The 19,955-nt window shown below is 44.2% G+C and overlaps 1 protein-coding gene across 2 annotated transcripts in view; it reads left to right on the top strand.

The window, feature by feature from the left end:
- The window catches only part of ZNF423 (zinc finger protein 423), a 236,299-nt gene that overhangs the window by 94,925 nt on the left and 121,419 nt on the right, over positions 1 to 19,955 (top strand). The gene's annotated exons all lie outside the window — the stretch shown is intronic.

Here is a 19,955-nt window from a genome sequence, read left to right as displayed (position 1 = left end):
TTTTTTGTGCCTTGGCTTCTTTCTAAACTGTGATTCTGCCTCCTCTGCTCTTGGGCTGGGTGGAGGGCAGGTTATAAGTGAAATTGTTAATACTCGCTTGATTGGCTTATAAGGACTGCTGTAGATGCCAGATGATGTTATGATGCGGACACAAGCATGTGTAATAGAAGATTTGAACTTCTTCATTTCTTGATCATCTTGTTATTCTTGAAACTTTGCTTAAACTCTAAATGACCTATTAAAAAGTAATTTTTGTGTTTTATATAGAAGATATAAACCAGTTTATCTTCCTGGAAAGCACCAATCTGAATTTTACAATGCAATTAGTGACGAGATGTTTGAGTCTTACTGTGGGAGGAGTATAATAGAAGTCCTGGGGGAAGAGAAGGGGGATGAAGACAGACTGGTTTTAGTAAGAACGGATCAAATACGATTTATTCTTTGTATGTGGTGGTGTGTTAGGACAACAGCGGGTTTATATTTGTACAGTAGGCATCTGGATGAGTGGAAAGAAGAGGCTACAGCCTTCGAGTCCTCACTAAACTCTGCCCAGGGTGTCTGATCTGAAATCTTTTCCCCCAGGTTTTGTGTACGAGCAGAGCGTGTGCGTGAGGGGAGTGCTGGCACTGAAATATGTAGATAGAATACAGGTGATGGAGGGGTTTTATACGTGAAAATATGGTTTTACCAGTCGGACAGCTCCTTAACCATGGCCATTGTAGTGGCTCTGCTGTACTTGTCATTCTCCATGGAAGTTCAGGGTTTTCTAAAGAAAAGTCCAAACCATTTCTAACGGTGCCAGAGTGGGTGCCAGAGAGATTGTAGTTTAAAGCCACATGATTAAAAATAAGTTTCTTTAGAGCCCTGAATTCTGTTTATAAAAATAGATGGTGAACATACGGTGCAACATAAAAATCCATGTGGTCCTGGGTAAAAAGTAGAAAGCACTTTAGCCTAAACCAGATGTGCGAAAGAGACCTCCTAAACGTATTTTGTATTTTTTATTTGTGTGTGTTTGTGTATGTGGGAGATATTTTTGGTTCCTGCTAGGCTTCTTTGCAGCAAAGCCCCTTTCTAGAATTTACTTTCCTTTATTAGAGTTGCAGCTCGGCTTTGTGTAGGCCTCTGGGGGTTTTGGCCAGCCGTTGGCAATTTCTCTCAGACACCCAATTACCCCTGACGTCAATGCCGTCTCTCCCATCTCCCTTGGGTGCCCACATTTTTTCCTTTGTAACACTAATAGCTGACTAGCTAAGTGCCTGTTATTTCCTTGGCAGAAGATTTGATTGTGTTTTGGGCCGGATACTAAATCCAAAAACTATGTAAAAATGTCAATAGGTGAGTGCACATTGATTTCGGTTAGTCACAGTGATATTTGAGCCCCTTTGGGGGCTCTGTCTGGGGAAGTATTTTACAAGAAAGATAATATAACAGAAAATTACTGGAGCTGCACAGGTCTCTGGTGGATTTCTTAGGGGCCTGCTAAGTTTCTGTAGAATCAACAAATGCTTTATTAATCTAAATTTGCGGTTTTGTTCCTGCCTCTCTTCAGACGGTTCGGGCTCGCTGGAGTAGGCTCGGCGGGAGCGGGGCGGCCGGCGGCAGAGCCCAGCCCGACCGGGGGGCGGCGGGGAGACCGGGGGCGACCGCGGGCCCCCTCCTCGCCTGGCCGAGGCCTGCGGCGGCAGATAACGCGGGGGACGGAGGGGGTCCCTGACAGCTGTGCGGGGCCGGCGCTGACTGGGAGCGCCTGATAAGGGCCCCGCGCGGGAGCCAGCCGCCAGCTCCGCACCGCCGGCGTGCTGCGGGGCCGCGGCGACTGGCAAAGAAAGTTAAACACAACTGGTCCGGGGGCGGGAGGGAGGGCTGCGCTGGAAGATAATGGTAATTGATTGAATCAAAGTCGCAGAGCAGCCTTGTTTTTCCTCGCAATTAATTTTTTTTCTAATTTTCAGACAGAAGTATCCGAAGAGCTCAGGTTGCACCGAGCACATACTGCACTAAAAGATAATAAGCACATGCCCTCTTCAGCTTTTTGGGGGAAATTCAGGCCAAGAAAAGGCACAATTAAATAAAATGCACCCCCCTTAAAGTTACAAGCACACAGCTCCAAGCTCAGCGGAGCGTGCTTTTAAGGACAGGGAAAATCAATAGCTTTGTCAGGTTGCCGGGCTGTGTGCTTGCTGGCTACCAGGGACGAGAAGTCAATTTTGCCCACAAAGCCGGCGGATAGCGACACCAGAGAAGGGGATCGTCTGGGGACTCCGGTGCGTGGCGTACACGCGTTGGGTATTTCTGCAGCTCTTACTCTCTCCTGCTCCCCACCATAACCTCATACCCGGTAGCTCAAGATGTACGTAGAGGAAAACAGAGATTCATGACATTGGTATTTTATATCAGTTACTTTCCAGGTTTATTTCAGCCAGTTTGGATCTTTTTCACTAGCAACCTGTCAGCCAGAATTTTGTTTTCACTTTTTAAGGGGATTCCCCCAATACAGTGTTCAGGAGCAGTAGTAGTTTGTGTGCTTTAAGTAAATAAAACCTTTTATATTTTTTAGTCTTTGGCAATTGCATCCGCAAGCAGTAAAATCTTATGTCAGCACAGCATGTAGAGTGCAGGATACCTAATAACTAGTAAACCATTAAAAAAAGGCTTCTGCTTGATCAGACATGGTGCTTAACATATAGTGCTGTATCCTGCCTGGTAGGTAATTAGTATTGAGGGGGGAAAAGCCTCCCCTGTGGACCATGACACCATAGACCTAAACTGGAATTTTTTCACACGTTAGATTTTACTTTCTTTAGTGTAGAGCATTTCTTTGCCTGTTTTAAAAATCATTCTCTAAGAATTAACAGACTGTATTGAGGGTATTGTGTATCTTAAATGAACCTTGCAAGCACTAACAGTGTATTCTTCTTCCCATATAGACACTGTAGGGTGGGCAGGGAAGCAGTATTGTAGTGCCAGAGAACTAGAAATCAAATGTTGGGTAGGAAAAAAAACCCTAACCTGGGAAATAAATATTAACCAGGGATTACCACAAACCACCTTTGCTGTGATTTTGTTGGTTCCCATCCTGGAAAAAGTGCATGTGTGGATGTGCTGATGAAATGAATTGGCCTTACTGAGTGAGGTAAGATGCTGGTTTATTTTATCAGGAAGAGGCTGGGGTTTTCACTGGAGCTCTGTCATGTCTTCCCCAGAGCAGCAACAGAAGATTTCTTTCCGTGGGCTGAAGTTCATGGGATTTTTCTCAATTACTGAAACGGTGGAGCGTTTGCTGGCTGTTTGGGTTCCACTCAAGGTATCCTGAAGCCCTGAGTGTCGTCTCTGTGAATCACAGCTGATATCCTATCAAACAGACTAATGGGTCTGCTCTGCTGAAAAAGCTGGTAATCTGCCTTGTCATAACCATTGGTTATGAAAGGGGCAAGTCAGCTGTGAAGAAAGACAACTTTCTTGAAGGCACCATGTAAAAACTTTGGCCTAGTGCCAACACAGCCATTGCTGTTCAACTTAGGCAGGGATGTGGTTCAAGATTAGAGGGTCCTTGTGTGGAAAGAAGATTTTTTTTCTTTCTCCTTGAAGGCTTGAGAGCCTACTGGGTTACTGCTGCTGACCTCCCCTCTTTGATGTTCCAGGTTCCAGTATAATTAAACCCACAAATGTAATGAGGTCTGCTCTCGTTGGCCACTGCAGTATGACTGACAGAGTGACACTGGCCTTGTCTGCCTTAAAGACAACTGCTGAACTACCTGTGGGCAGTCAGATCTGTTACTAGAGCAGTGCTTGGAAGCACCCATTTCATCCTCCTCCAGCCTTTCCAAGTCTGGCCAGTGCTCTCAGCCTGTTGGCTTCAGAAGTGCTGACAGCAATGTGGAAAACAAGTGCCGAAGTGAAAAGCAAGGTTGTGGATAGAGAAAAGTGAGTAAAACTCATGGAGATAACGTGCACCCACACACCGCCTGCCCGCCTTTGTGCTCCTCCATGCTAAGGCACGTTGCTGACAGCGGGGGTGCTGCCAGGACTGCGCTGCGGGAGGCAGCACCACAGCCGCTGGCGTTGAGCACCCTCCGAGCCGCCAGCCCTGACTGGGAGGAGTGTAGGGAAAGGACATAATCTGCTTTTACTGGAAACAGATTTTAAAAATGGGTCCTGTGCTAAGGGGTGAAGCTGAATTTTGGGGTGTGGGTCAGTCTGTAGGACACTGAGAGCTGGCAGTCACAGGCAGCTGGAGGAGCAGGCCTCTCAGGAACAACCTCCTGAAATAAAAGGGAGCAGGTTTTAACTTAAAACCGAAACAAAAAGCCCCTGCTGGCCGCAGTCCCCAGTCAAGGCACGGTGGTGACTGTGGGTTTTCCTGTGCTGTCTCATCTCCAGCGTGGGCGCTGGGTGTGTGAGGCGCAGGCTCCTGCCTCAGTCCGCGCGCAGCCACAGCAGAGCCGTGACAGCAGGACGGGGACGCCGTGCTCCCCACGCTAAGGTGGGACCCGCTCTCCTGACCCACGCGTGTTTCTGTGGGGCAGAGCGGGGCCGGGGGGCCGCAGCGGGCGGGGGGGTGGTTTGGGGAAGGGGGTGGTGGGGGCGCAGGGCCGGGGCCCTGAGGGAAGAGGCTGTGGGGAGGGCGAGGCGCAGGCGGGGGTGTGGTGGCTGTGGCGGGGAGCAGGAGGTGGGCAGGCACTGCCTGGGGGGCACAGCAGCGGACGGTTCCTCTGAGGAGGGAGGAAGGCTGTGGTCCCCAGGGCTGCTGGCAGATACTGGGGTGAGTGCCGGCACAAGGGAGTGGCAGGGGCTGCTTCTGCGTCCCTGTCCTTGCCTGCCCCGTGTCCGCGCTGCGCCATGGGGCCTGCGCTCGAGGTGATTGCAGGCAGCCTGCCCACCGCCGGGCTTGCGTGCCTGAGCTGGGGCTGCCGGAGGCGGGACGTTTCACTTGACTCAGGAAGCAGCAGGCAGCACCTGCTCTCTTGTGTTTTCCTCCTTCCTGCAAACAGGACGATTTTCATCGGTCGGGCTGGAGACAGAGGACGATTTACATCGACTAACTTAAAGCTTGTGCCCTGGGCGGCCTGAGCGGCCCTCCTGAGGGGTTACTCCTCCCCAGCACCCCGGGGGAATGCAGGCCCAGCTTCACACGTTCAACTTGTGCACATGCGGGGTGTCCGCACAGCAGTGACGTTATCCCGCCCTGCTGCTCTGGCTGTCCCATGGGGCTGTGGCAGGTGCCTTTCTTGAAGTCCCCTGAAGCAGGAGTAAGCTGTTGCCCACAGGCCACCACTGAAAAACATTTTCAGTAGGGACATCAGTGTGACGTTTTTCTCTTTTGAGCTTCAAGTGGAGCATTAGCTGATGAACAAAGTCTTAAGGTTTGTTTAAAAAGTTACTTTTGTATGGATTCCCATTTCTTTGCCTTTCCCAGGGTGAGCTCAAAAGGTATGCTGTTGAGTAGGGTGGTGGATAAAGGAGGATTTCTCCCTCGAAACAGGTGGCTGTATGTTAAGATACCTTAAAGAAGAGAGTAGTTCACTGGGAAACAGACCTGTATACTTGTTTTAAATGGACAGCAGAAGATAAAGAACATACTAGGGGAAAAGCTGGGTGAATTCCTGTACCTGTGAAGGTAGGAGAGTAGTAATAGGGTAGCAGCTGCTTGGGAGGTGGCAGTGGATGGAGGGGAAACATCAAAAAAGGGAAGAATGGAGACGGAAACACCACCAAAATTATTTCTGTTCCTCCAGTAAGAACTTGGGACACTTATGAGTGAAGCAATTCCTGCTTTTCCTGGGACATTTCCTTTCCCTGCTTTGTTACAGGCCTGCATGGCCTTGCAGCCTGGATCTCCTTCTATTCCTGGGTGTGGGTTGTGCCTATCACCACACAAAAGTGTCACTAAGGTATAGCATGGTCTTCAGGTGAACAATTAGGGTTGTTCTTGCCATATAATTTGCAGCGCTTCACTCAAATCAGCCAGAACATTACATCTGCCCTGGAGGATAAGGAGGAAATTCACCAGGTTATTTTAAGTTGGTGCTGTGGAAGCATGCAGGAATACATCCAAGTTAAACTCAAAGGGAAATTGTCAGGCTGGTTGCAGATTTCATCAAGTTTATAGTTGCATTAGGAACCTCACACAAGTCTTTTAAAAAAATGTTTTAAAACTGAAAAACTTAACGGTTTTGAGCAAAAATCGTTATGCAAAAATGTTCGGTATGAGTATGTATCTCATCAGCATGAGAGGGCAAGTTCAGTAAGGCATCAATTTCTGTTTCAGATAGCCATGTGTACATAAATACTGTATTCTAGCAGTGTGTATAACAATTAAGCATCAGAGTTATGCTTTGTCTTTTAGTTGTATGCAGGTGTGCAGCAGAGTTGTCAAGTTGTTCTTTCAACTGCATTAGGGCTGGGTTGAAGGAGTGTTGGCTGTGCACTAGTGCGTTTCTGAAGGATGTAATCTTTAATTTTAATTTCCTAATCTTAGAATCTGCATTAAATTCACCTAGGTCGTCCTCTATTTTTGAGAAAGTTTCTTTTTTTTTTTTTCCCCTGGATCTTCATTATGTTGGGAACAGTCTCTCAATTGATTGCCAAGGATTCACCCTCTCTTTTATATTGCTTTTATAGCCCCACATTGTCCTTGGTCTTGGATTCACAGAGCTAGTAGACAGAGCAGTTGGCAAGGGGAGTGAATGACTTCAGGGACGAATAGACTTATATACTTTGACCATGGAGGTGACAGAAAAGTAGAGGAGATGATGGAAAGAGGGTAAACATGGACTTGAAATCAGGGATGCTGATGGATTGTATGCCAGAGAAAGGTTAGAATAACAGGACTAGAGATAGGAGCAGAGGATGTGAGACAGGATGGTAACTGGCAAGAGGAAGATGAGAAATGTCAAAACAGTGTGGGGAGGGAAGAAGGAGAAAAGACTGATAAAAGGTAGAATGGGTCTGGAAGCAGCACTAAGAAGTGAAACACAAAGGCTAAAACTAGTGACTCAGGAGAAGAAATGAGAAGTTTAAGCTTAAGTGAGTAACTTCAGCAGAGGATAATACCTTCCATACTTAAAAACTCAGAAACTTAGTAGAAGGAAGAAATAGATCTACTTTACTTTTCTGTGCTTTTGGCCAGGCAGTTCTGTCAACCACTGAGCGCTGCTCTGCTTTCTTTTCCAACATCAGTGGCTGCCTCATTACCTCCCTGAGACACTTCATAGAAATGGACTTGGGAAGCAAATGTCCTACTTCTGGGCGGCATGGTGAGGTAGTATCTTCTCTGCCCAGTGATAGACAGGCTTCCAGGAGCTAGTCTGTTGAAGTCATTTTTCTTGTATCCTAAAAAAAAAAAGTAATTACATTTTCTCCAGTACGCCACGTGACTTTCTTGTAGTAGCATCAAAATAACTTTGAGGAACAGTTTATATAGAGGTGACCTCCATATGTCCCTTCCAGACTAAATTATTCTGTGATTGACCCTTCTCACAAAAAAGAAATTTGTAGCAGGATGTGAAGTTTGAGTTTTGTTTCTGGTGCATTTCAAAAGGGCTTAATGAGCAGTTCTAGCAAAGTTAAATGAGAATTAACCAGGTGATTGACTTCCACAGTCAAAATCAGAATTCCACAATCCCAATGGCAAATGTTGCTTGAGTTCCCTGGGTAAATAACTCTATTAGCTCTGCAAGACACCCTTCTCTTGAGTTAGAGTCAGAGACCACTTTAGGACTTCCCTCCCTTTGCAGCAATACCCATGGGTTTTCAGAAAGTGAGACAGGAAAAGGCACACATGCTCCTAGTGACGGCAGCTTGAGCTCATTAGTTTTGATTTTTAGATACCCTGGCATTGTCTCAACAGCCTGCTTTCACATTTATGGTCTTTCCAGACTGCTTATCGAGGGCAGAAGCGTGCTTTCCATTCGTGCTTAGCCTTCTTCAGTTACATATGACGAGCTCAGAACCCAGGCAAAGCACACCACTGCTTGGGCAGCCCTAGCATCTACTGTCCAAGATGCAAAGGAAAGACACAAAGGAAAGGTAGCTCTCCATGGAGGTCTTTACTTCTGGCAGTCCTGTTCAGTGATCTACTATCTTCCTGAGGTCTTTTGAACAAGTGCATCAAAACTAGCTGAACTATTAGAAAATTACTCCCTCCCATGAATGAGCATGTAGGTATTTTTCTGATGAGATAAAAAAATGAGTTGTATTCTGCATCATCCTTATTAGTTTGCACTCCAATTAATTTCTTCTTGTTAATTCATCTTGGAGTGTTTTGGAAGATTACTCAGCATCTATCAGTGCATTTCGTGGGACAGTCTATGGAAAGGACAGAACGTTTGCTGAAGAGCATTTACTGTATTTCCCCCACTACAATTCCCTTCTTAGTGCTGAGGTTTTGAGAGGCTTTGCGTGAGCTGGTTGAGCCTCCTTTTGAACCCATCATGGATTTTTCTTTGTGTTTTATTTCCTTTAAAGTTTATTTCCTTCCTTATGGCAGCCACCTTTTGCCAAATGAGTAAGGCACTCCAGTTATTCCTGGCTTTTGCCCCATTTACCACCTTCCAAAAAGATTGTGGTGGCTGTATGACTGCATCTCAGATTCTCCCCGGAGTGATCTCTGATTTCTTTTCAATCAGTTCATTTAATTGACCGTGTTTATTTCCCTAGCCCTTGTGGCTCCCTCAGTGCAGCTATTCGTCAGAAGCTGGATGTTAAGCATCCTTTTCATGTTTTACCTGGAGACTTTCTTAAACCATCTCATCTGTTCTTAGCATTTGGGGCTAAGCCCAAAAGGGAAGCGCTCTCAATCAAAAGGCTATCTAAATGGATAATGTGATACTTTGAGACCTGTAACAAGGAGGCAAATGTCCCAGTCCCGCCGCTCCTGTGCTTATCCCACCAGAGCTACGGTAGCTTTGAAGGTTTGCTTGGGCAAGGTTCCCAACGTGGATGTGTGCAAGACAGCTAACTGGAACTTGGTACACGTACCTAGCATACTGCTTAGATGTAGAGCCTAGGCATGATGCCCACTTTGGAAAGCAGCTTTGTAGTCTATATTTGCTTAATTTAGTCCTCAGCTGTCCTCCTGAGAATGGCTGTTCACTGCATGTTAGTGTCCAAGAGCAGGAAACGGTGGAGGCAACTTTCATCAGAAAGAAGAAGTAACTTGGCACTCACTGGAGTTTGGAGGCTAAATTGCCTCTTAAAAGATCACCCTTACTGCTTGTCTAAGGAGTTTCCAAGCTGTAAATAGGATGGGAAGAAGGATGCCTTTGTATCCTGTGTTCCCCTTTTCTAGATGTTGTCTTGGTGACATTAGCTGCCTTCTTCAAAGTCTGTAAAATTCTGTTTGAATGCTTTTCATGCTCTAGTTTGGCATACAGCATAAATCCAAGCAAACTGACCTGAGACAGGAATACATTTTCCTCTTGAGCGACTTCTGTCTGTGCCCACTGCTAGCATCTATATTAGCAAATACAATTTCTTGGGAACATCCTGGAGCTATTCTTTTCCAAAATCTTTTTAAAAGTGACAAAGCACTATTATTTCCTAGACAGTTTGGTCAGCTTCTTGCACATGAATTTTTAAATCACTGTCCTATTATTTCCTTATGCCACTTATTTTTATAGTGTCTTTTAAAAATATACATAAGTCAAGACTAATTAGGAAGAAACGCACTGCATTTGAAACGTAAATAGAAGGAAGTAAATGCTATGGTGTGTCACTCCAGTCAGTGGTCAGATATCCAAATTCTAATCTTGACGGCTGAATTAAATAAAAAGAGATCCTTTTAAATAACTTAACATTCCCTTAATGATTCATGAAAGGTAAACATGAACATTTGACTTCATTGCAATAATACAGCTAGTTTAATTTTTTATTATTTTTAAACCCACAGCCAGCATGTTGGAGTAAGTTATTTGCAGTGTATTTTTAAAGTCCATATTGAAATATTAGCCATAACTGTCTGCTGTGTATAAAAAGGGCGGGGGGGGGGGATATGTTTGAAGTTTAATCATGCTTCTACTTACGCTCAGTCCCAGAGCAATCCTTTTTTCTGCTGCTGAGCTCAAACAGCTAGTAGCCAGGTTTGATCTGCTGCCCCATGGAGCAGTGCCCTATGTGAATTTGAAGTTTTCTCAACCCGGGAGGCCTGCAAATAAAGACTAGCCTCAGGTAGCCAGATCTCTCCTTCCCAAAGCAGCTCCCGGGGCGCTGCCTGGAGCAGTCCTCCTGAAATTGTTTCAGGCAATTGCTACAGACTATCTCCACTACTGCCCCTCTTACCCCTCCTTACCTCTCCTCCTCCTGGCATAAGGGAGGAGTTTTGGAGTCCAGGACTCCTATTTGACTTTAATGAAATGAAAAAAAATAAAAAGCAGAGCAGTTTGTAGGGAACTGGCACATACTGTGGAAACAGGAGCCACAGCAAGACAAAACCCAGTGGCCTTCAAAACTTTTTTCCCTTCTTTTTCACCACATGACTTGGAGGATGTGGACAGTAATTAAAGGACCCCCTAGCTCCTCATTTTCTGTGCCTGGTCCTTTGATCTGGTTCGTGTCGGGTAGCTATTTTCATTGTTCCTGTCTTTTCTTTTATTCTCACCCAGCCCCTTTGATGTGAGCGATGATGATCTTTAATTCCAAAATAGGAGATGGGCAGGATAGCAGTACTGGCCTTACATAATGCATCTTTCACATCTTATTTTTAAACTTGAGCATAATAGGTGTAAGTTGGAGCCTGGGGAGCATTAACCCTTTCCACGCAGGGGATCTGCTGAGGAGGTTAAGAGCCTATCACTTTTGGTAACGTCAGTCAGGTTAATCTTCTGTAGATGCCTCCAGATGCATTTGCAAAAAAAGATTATTATTATTATTATTTTCCTGCAAATATGATGGATCTCTAAATATAATCTGGAGGGAGTTTGTCCTAATTGTTCCCATGTGGGAAAAATGTGCTGAGAAAGAACAGTAAAGCTAATGCAGTTATTCTGACTGGCTTCACTTGGCAGCACAGTGGGAGTGAAGCATACTGTTTATTAGTGTATGTTAATAAACTATAAGGGACAAGCTGCGGGTGGCGGTTTATAAACTGTTAGCTCAGGTAGGATAGATGACAATATGGAGGTTATTAGTAACATTAGCAGGAGAGAAGGGCTGGAGGTTCTTACTGTTGTCTTGAAATCACAGAAGCCTGTTATGTCTCCGTGCGCTGCATCTTCATCACAGGACGCGCAAACAGAGTAGCTGCCCTCAGCCCCATGGAGCCAAGGAGGGTGGCACCCGCGGCACCCCTGCCCCGGCTCGTCGAGGCCGCCGCACTCTCATGCCAGACCGTCGGAGGTGGCAAGTGCAGGAGCCCCTCTGCCTCGCCACCTGCCAGGCTGTCCGGGGTGGCCCACGCGGCACCCCTCCGCCATGCTGTGTGGGGTGGCACCCCGTGCCGTGCCATGCCATGCCGTGCGGGGCGGCCCCAGGGAGGCAGGTGGTGCTGGTAGGGCCCCGTCCCCGGGGCGTCCCCCGGGAGGGCGGCAGCCCGGGGGGAGGCCGCCGTGCCGGGGGGCTGCCCTGGGGAGGCACCGCATTAGCGCAGTCCCCATCTGCCTTGGCGGCGCCTCCTCCCTCCGGGCCCCAGCAACAATGGCTCCGCTTCTGCTGCCTGCGCCCTGCCCGAGCGGGGCCCGGTGACATTTGCAAGGTTCAGTCGTCACAGCACAACTCGCTCGGGAAATACGCCTGTAATTGTAAATAGGTAGCCCAGAATTTTCAAACTTCAGCACTCGAGGCACCCGCACCCAGTTTAACTCTAAATGCCATGAAGGGGGGGCTCAGCTTTCCCCAGTGCCTTTTATTTTAGCAGGATTTGTGACTATCTGGAAATTCAGAAGATTAGAGGTCTGCTGCTCAGCCACTTAAACATTAATGTTTGAACATTTTGTCACTATTTTTCATGTTCAGAGCAGGTCTAAATGGGCACAGATTTAAAAAAAACCCGAAACATTGTCCCTGTTTTCCTGGGAGAATTGAGGCAAAATACAACAAATTGTCAGTGAGAAATAACAAAGAAGCAGTGAGGATAGCAAAGGTTAAGTGTGGTAATGGACAGAGGATAATATGCAGCTTGAGGTGCCTGATTATGCTTTAGTTTAATGCCTGCCTTTTAATTTTCATTCACAAAATATACATGTGTATGCACCTCTATGAAACAATTTTCGATGTGGATTTATACCCTTATGACACCAGCTCTTTTAGGGACATAAAATGTGTGTTATGTTCATGTAGTTCTTAAAATAACAGCTGTTTATTAGATAACTTTCAGGGAGATTCTTATTATATGTTATGGTCCCGAATCAGCAAAGTACTTCAGCAGATGCCTAACTTCAGCACATGACTGGACACTTAAGCTTTTCAGCCTGCACTTGCTTAAACCTGGGCACATGCTTAAATACTTCGCTGAATAGGGGCCAAGACCAGATGTAGTGAATACCTATAATTAACTTTGCTAAATGGCTTACAATATGCCACTTGTTTCCATGTGCTTTTAAATTTCCCACTTGATTATCATTTGGGCTGAACTTCTGTGTGTTTGTCCTTGTCTGCAGATCTCTCTCTTTTTTGTTTTTAATTCAATTGGTTCCCTTGGAGTATTTCTGAGCTAGGAGTGAAGGAGGAAAAATTCTCTTCCAGTTCTTCCAGTACAGTCTATCTTTAATACCAGTGGTTTTGTAGCTGTGGTGCTCCAAGGAAATAAAGGAAGGAAAGATTGTAGGGAGAAATAATATTTTACTGGAGCAGCTTCTAGAGTTGGAAAAAGTAGACGCGCTTCTGAGATCTGGCAAAAGGACGTGGAACCTGTAATCTTGTCCACTTTTTCCAGCTATATCAGCTAATCTAATAATAAAAGCTTATAGGGCGATGTAATTTCTTTTTTTAGACGGAGCAAAACAAACATTGAAATTGGAAAGGGGAAAGTTGGCACCAACACATTCCTCGATGAGTACTAAAGGCTTTTCTTGAGTTGGAAAGAAAAAAATTCCTCTTTCTAAAGCAACCCTGTTTTAAGGGCTCGAGCACGCCCAGATAGCCTCTAGTTAGGTTTCAGCAGTCTAATGAAGCCTGCCTTTTTTGTGATTTCACTGCACATACTCCCTGCCTGCCTTGATTGGCAGCTGGGTAGCAGACCTCTGCAGCTGTGACAATTTGCCTGAGGGAGACTGTAAGTGTCTCATTGAAACTTGCATTGTAAAATCCTCCAAAATGCCTCCCATAATATTAGGCACAGGAGAAAAACACAGGTGTGAAAAACTTTCACAGATCCCAGGAGTTCAATGTCTCTTGGCAGCTTTGGTGGATTCGGTGTTATAATATAAATTTTAAACTTGCATTTACGAAAAAGAAGTTGTTCCATCTTCTGTCACAAGAAGTGGTGAAAACCAGCAGCGCTTGCACCATGCTTGCCTTCGCCAGGATGATGAGGACTGGTTATCCGCCGGTGAAGCCTGTCTACCTGCCGTAACTCGGCAGCAGATTCCAGTGTGGAGAGGACACAGGTGTCCCTGCTGCTGAGGCATTTTGCTGGCACAGCAGTGTTTTAGGAGCTCGTGTTTTCCAAGTGAAGGCACGGTCTCATACTGTCCAAAAATGAGCACTCGGTGATTGATTCTTCTGCTGAAGGAGGGATTTGTAAACCTAAGTGGTGTCTCAGTGAAATCAACCTTCCTATATGTATGTAAGATTTTGTCATTTTCTCTTCCACTGGTTAAGTAGCTTAACGTACTACTCATTAGCACTGGCATATATGTGAGATACAGCATTGCCAGCATTACTGGAAGATGAATCTCAGCTTCTGAATGCCTGATCCTTTTGCTGGTGTGTTTGTTCCTAACTGTGTGCCTGTGTGTTACAGCAACTTTGCTTCCTACATTTGCCATAAATGAATCTCTATATGACTGCAGCCTTAAGATCTGGCACTTCAACAGTCTCAGTAGGGTCAACACAATATTCAGGAATTAAAGTTCTGAAGAACTGCAAGCAGCTAAATTTAGACTTATGAAATGTGCCTGATTTGAGTGAGCTGTGGGTATGCTGATACATGGAAGTTTCCCTGCAAGCCAGCCAGGCTTTATTTGTTGCTTAAAGGGAGGAGATTTTAGTTAAGTAGGAACATTTGATTTGCTTGCTTGAATTGTTTTTGATTAGTGACTGAGTGCAAGGTTAAGCTTTAATAACATATCCGTTGTAATAAAATCATGTTGGTGAGTGATACATGTGGCTAAAAAGATTTAGATACACTAGTCTGTTAAATATAATTTGGAAATGCTCTGGAAATAAACATGTAAAACAACAACCAAAGTCAAATTTAAATGTTTTTTTTTAACTCTTTCTGGGGCTAAGATTTTTGTGATGAGACTGGCTTGTTCTGGCAAGCTGGGTTAACAACATGGCTGAAGCCTTGGTAAGAAAGAAACTTTTTTGAATTTAGTAACGAAAAGTGTTAATGCATCACTGAGTTTCTGTTGCAGTGAACTAATGACAGACTCAGTAACTAGTTAAAGCTGAAAATAAGAAGTGTTATTGGGCCTTGTCAAATCTCAAATTAAATGACATTCAAAAGTTTTGTGAGAGACTCTAGGTACCCTTTACCTTCTCTCCTGAACTACAAACTTTGGTCAGTTCAAGACAGATCAATGATATTGCTGTAATATGTAGATTTTGTGAGTTGATAGTTGCAGTAGGGCTGAGGTTGGTTTTAGTTTCAGATTTTTATCAGAGTTTTCTGCTTTCAGGGCTTTCCACAGACTGTCCTCAGAGCCATGAAACTTGTGCTGATGTATAGTGATTTAATGTACTGTAAATTACACAAGAAGTCTCAGTTTCATGGATGTGTAAAGTTTTTGTATAAATCTTTTTAGTGGTGTCAACTGAGAAGTTGAACTTGAAGTTCAGCTGAACGTTAGTGGTATCAGCTGAAAGCTCAACTTGAAATACTCACTTGTCAAGGCTGTTTCATTTCACAGTAACATTTTAAACAAACTTTGCAAATCAGTTCAGTATTATGTTTCTTATTTCATAGATGGGGAAACTGAGGCACAAAGCGACTGAGTTCCTTACCTCTCTAATGCACTTGGGGGAGCATTAGCAGAACATGGAGCCTCTATGTAGTGTTGCTGGCGTGTTACTGACTGTTGTGTACTGCTCCTTGTCTAGCTGGGGTGTCCAGTTTGTCAAAGGGAGGCAGTTTCGCCTCTTCAGTAAGGAAGGGAATGGATTTAAATGGCAAAGCTTGGGAAAACTATTGTCTTCTTTTTTATGGCAGTGAACATGTTGTCACGTTCCTCTGCTTACTGAATAAAGGAAATGGTAGTTTGGAAAAAAAACCCCACACTAGTCTAGAGCATCTGTTTTCTACTGTATTTTTTTCCCTGATCTCTTTTTATAATTTACATCTGAAACATTAAGTGACAGAATTTGGCAGAATCAGATCTGTACAGTAGAGCTTAATGGTCATGTAGTGGGGAAAAAATAAAGCCCCTCAAGCCTGCTTAGTTCTCACCCATGCACGTGAGCAGGGGTTGGGGGAAAGAGTGTTGTATTTTTCTTGGAAAAGGACCTCTTCGGTTTCTCCTAATCTGGCACCTGGAGGTCCAGCTGTGCTAGCTTGAGGCTGCGTGTAGTCTCATGCACAGGAAAGATGATGGACAGATCACTGTACAAGTTGAAACGTTTCACGTCTCTATAGGCAATATGTATAGCTGTATTTGTGAATAGTGGCAGTGCAAAATTGGAGGTGGAATTACTCTTCAAACAATGATTTGCCAATAGTGCTGCAGTCTGGACTGGTTTCTGTTGCAATTCGCAGAGAGGACCAGCAGCGCGTGGATTTTCCGGCTTTGCTTGCTAGCGCTACAGCAGCTATGGAGCTGTTGCGCCTGCCATCATTGCTTCCTGTCTCCATGAGCTGACTGTAAATTATTTTCTCTGGGCTGAGCTCTGCACATGGCCTGGAAATGTGTCACTCTGGTTATGTTTGGCTTGGTCCTCTGCTAATTTATACCAGTTCTACTTCAGTGTATTTCCATTGGCTTAATTCAATGGCAGTATTCCTAATTTACTTGGGTATAAGTAAAAGTATCGGGTTCATTACTTCTAACAGTTTAGTTCTCTTGATTTATTTTTGTTCTTCAGTCATACAAATGCCAGGGTTAATTTGCTCTTAAACACTTGATTTCCTAGGACATAAAAGTGACTCCCTGTTTAAAGAAGAAAATAGAGAACGTTTTTATTCTGCAAAGTGGTCTAGGATGGGGGGTGGTGGGTTTTGTTTGTTTTGATTACAGAACTTTGAAACCATTGGGTTAACATTTGAGAATGGAGAGATTTAATTTTGCCCTCACTGGTACTCTTGGATCTTCTGGATTCCTCAGCTGTAGATTGAGAGCTCATATGGGGTGGCACATACTTGGCCCAGAATGTTTGCAGTGCCTTTAATAATAAGTGATTTTAATGGAGAACTTCTCACAGCAGAGGAGAACTCAGAGATATAAACTGTGCTTTAACAAAGATGCTATGTCTCCACAGTGTACATTAGTCAGTGAGTTAAACAAGCATCAACATTAAAACAGACATTATCCCCTGCAGTGTATTTTCTTAGTGCTTTGTCCATTACAGCTCTCGAACGATGAGGTTTCTAGTCCTTCCCATTGGAAACAGCTCTTTTCTAACCTTTATTACAGATGTCTTCCTGGTGTCTAGTATGTAAAATTTTGTTTTCTGATCTCCTCCTGCCCTTCCGAATATGCTTGGTGGAATGTGTTGAGGGTGTTTACCGTATGTGAACCCCTTGTAAGCAGTTCCTGCACCCTCTTTGGCTGTTCTTTAACAAAGATACATATAATTAGACCTTTTAACCTTTCCTCATAAATCAGTCCATCCAGCCCATTAATCACTTCTGTTGCCCTGTTCTGAATTCTCTCCAATTTGTCATCGTCCTGTGGCTGGGGACAGCTCGGTGACTGCGGCCCTGCGTGGAGGTTCAGTACCAGCCCGCTGCACCCAGCAACGGGATTTATTTATTTTCTCCCTCTTTCCCTTTGCTTCATTCCCAGTCAGAATATATCTCCTACCCACTCTGCATAATCACTTCTTTAAAACATTTATGGAGATAATTTGCAGTCTCCCAGACCCTCTATCATTCTCTGATGTCAAGTTAGCAGAGGTTGAAAGGGAAAAGGATTGAACGTGACACACTTCGCTTCCCTACATCCCTCCCTTCCTTCCCCTGCTCCCCACCCCAAAATAAACAACACATCTCTTCATTTAGTGCATACGGGCATACTGAATGTGAGGAAAGAGGTAGCATTAGAGTGGAAAAAAGATGCTGAAAATATAATTGCCTAATTGTGAATCCTAAGTAGTGCAGGCAGCAGGGGCAGCCCTGACTGGAAGAAATCAGAGGGTCACTAATTCACACTGCCAACATCCTAATTAGCTGTGCAAATGTAATGTTTATATTGTTGGGGATGGATTACAAAATCCATTGTAGAATGGAAAGAAATAAATGAATTGTGTCAGTGGAGCTGTGTAGAAAACACTCCTGCCGCCCCATTAAACCATGAGAAGTAGCTTAGCTACTAAAAAAAGTTTGTTTTCAGGCTGATGCGCAAGTCTAATTGGGTTTCCAAAGAAAGGAACATGTTTTAATTATTAATTAGAAATCAGAGGAGTAAAAGAGTGGAAATCTGCTTCAGCTGGAGGTTTTGCTCAATGCTGGATTTCTCCTTAATAAGCTGAAACATTCCAGGCCTGCCTTAGTTAGCGGTTGGGTGCAGTGGCTTTACTCGGGGGGTAGACATCTTAATGCTCATGTAATTATCATGTAATTATTTTGTAATGTGGGATCAAAATTTTGCATAGATGGCATTCTTTCACTGAACTTGAAAAATAAAAAAAGTTGTGTTCATTAATGCAGTTATTCAGTCATTTTGATTTAAGAAGCAGGGTTCCCTCATCTCCCTCCCTCTCTCTTTAACACACAAATATTTTGAAACAGTTTTAGAGATGGTGACTTCAAGATAAATAGACTTATTGAATTTCGATTTTGTTGAATATTTATCAGATTTCTTGTTGGTAATACTGCCTTTCAACAGAAGTGTCAAGTGGGTTGCAATTATCATCAGAGCCCATAGGTACAAATAAGTGATGATCGTGTCTGCTAACACAGGGCGTGCAGGTTCGTAAAGGGGGATTTTTGTGGAAGTCACTTTCTCTCTCTGTATTTCCCTCCCTGTTGCCGTTGAACTTCTGGAATCAAAGTTGTTAAAGACTGATAGACTTTGTCAGAAGATGTTAAGTGGATTATGGCCCATCATAATAAATATTCCCGATGGAATGACAGGGTATGTTCTAATGAACAAAGATCGTGGAGCCGCCTCTTTGGACTTGCGCTTTTTAATGCGTAGAAATATGCTTGCGCAGAGTTATACTCCTGTTTACAACTGCAGACAGCTTGTCTGCACAGATGAAAATGTTATCGGGCGAGTGCCGTAGCTCGTACTTCTGCAAATCACCGACAGCCTGGATCCAAGCTGAATCACAGGTTAAACCTGAGAAATTATAGAACATACCAAGAGCCGCTAGCTCTTGAGTTGCCAGATGTTTGTAGATGCATGTGCGTCTTAAGGGGAACTGCCCATTAAATGTCTCAGCTTTAATAGGAAAAGGGGACGGGAAAGAAGAGCACTATGACTCCATATGGCTCCCTCGGTGCAGCAGTAAATCCTTGTGTTAGTGGGGTGCAACTGTGAGGAAGTACAGAGCCGTCTCTTGATGTTGCTGTTTTGTAGTAAAAAAAACCATGGATGAGATGGGGAGGATATAGCTAATGTGAAATGGATGGCTTCCTTCAGGGTTATGGCTTGCATTAACTCGTAGATGCGGCATTATGATAAACAAAATGTCTGACTTAACAGAACAACCGTTAAGAAAATTTCAATTGGCCCTTTTTCATGTGTCTGCTGAAATTATTATGTTTGAAAATGTTTCGTTTGGAGTCACAAAAGAAATTAAATATCCTTATTGTGGGCCATTGAGCACCTGTTTCTGCCCGTAAGACTCAATATATCTTTTTCCAAAACCTTGTTTTAAGAAGTCTATGGAAAAAGATAGTTTCTTAGTTTTTCTTTATCAAATAGCTGCACTGTACTGTCCTACCCCATCTCTATAGTTTATTTACAGGCTGTTTAGTCATGAAGGAGTAGACAAAGATAGGTATCGATAACAAAAAGGGACACAGTGATTTGTGCTGCTCCCAAGAGCTAATTCTGCTGGTGTGGATTGGAGGGTGGCCCTGGTCCCTTCTCCCTACTTACGAGCAAAATTTTCCCTATTATCGGAAAGGAAACCACCTTCATGACTTGTATTCTCCCAGCAGAAGTCAGGTTAAGCTTCATACTGTAATGGAAGTAACAAGTAATTAAGAATAACAAGCAATTGTGGTTTAAAAAATCAAAAGAAAACCTTCACTTTCAAAGGGGCCATGTGTTGGTCAAGTGTTCCCCAGTTGAACCATATGAATGGGCGGAATGTGGGATCTTCTACACATACTCGCATTGGGAAGAGTCTGTAGTGATTTGTGACTTGACATATTATTGCCATGTTTCCTTTTGATCATGCCAGACATCCACAAGGCTCTGCCACATCCTTGTAGCAGAATGAAAGTGCGTCTCTGCAAACTAAGTATCTTCTGTTCCGAGTTCAAAAGCAAGTGGGTCCTTGATTAAAAAAAGGTCAACTTCTACCAGACACGTTTCTTGTCTTGGTCAGATGATAGAGTTGATGATCCTGTCCCCTCACCTCCCCTGCTGGAAGTTGGAAAATAGTTACAAGTACCATTTTGAAGGCTGTTTTGCAGAGTGTCTGGCAAATGCTTCATGTCAAAACATTCACCTTTTCCCTCTGTGGGC

The sequence above is a fragment of the Strix aluco genome, chromosome 14, assembly GCF_031877795.1.
Source record: "Strix aluco isolate bStrAlu1 chromosome 14, bStrAlu1.hap1, whole genome shotgun sequence".
Taxonomy (NCBI): domain Eukaryota; kingdom Metazoa; phylum Chordata; class Aves; order Strigiformes; family Strigidae; genus Strix; species Strix aluco.
This window is presented reverse-complemented; position numbering and strand designations above follow the sequence as displayed.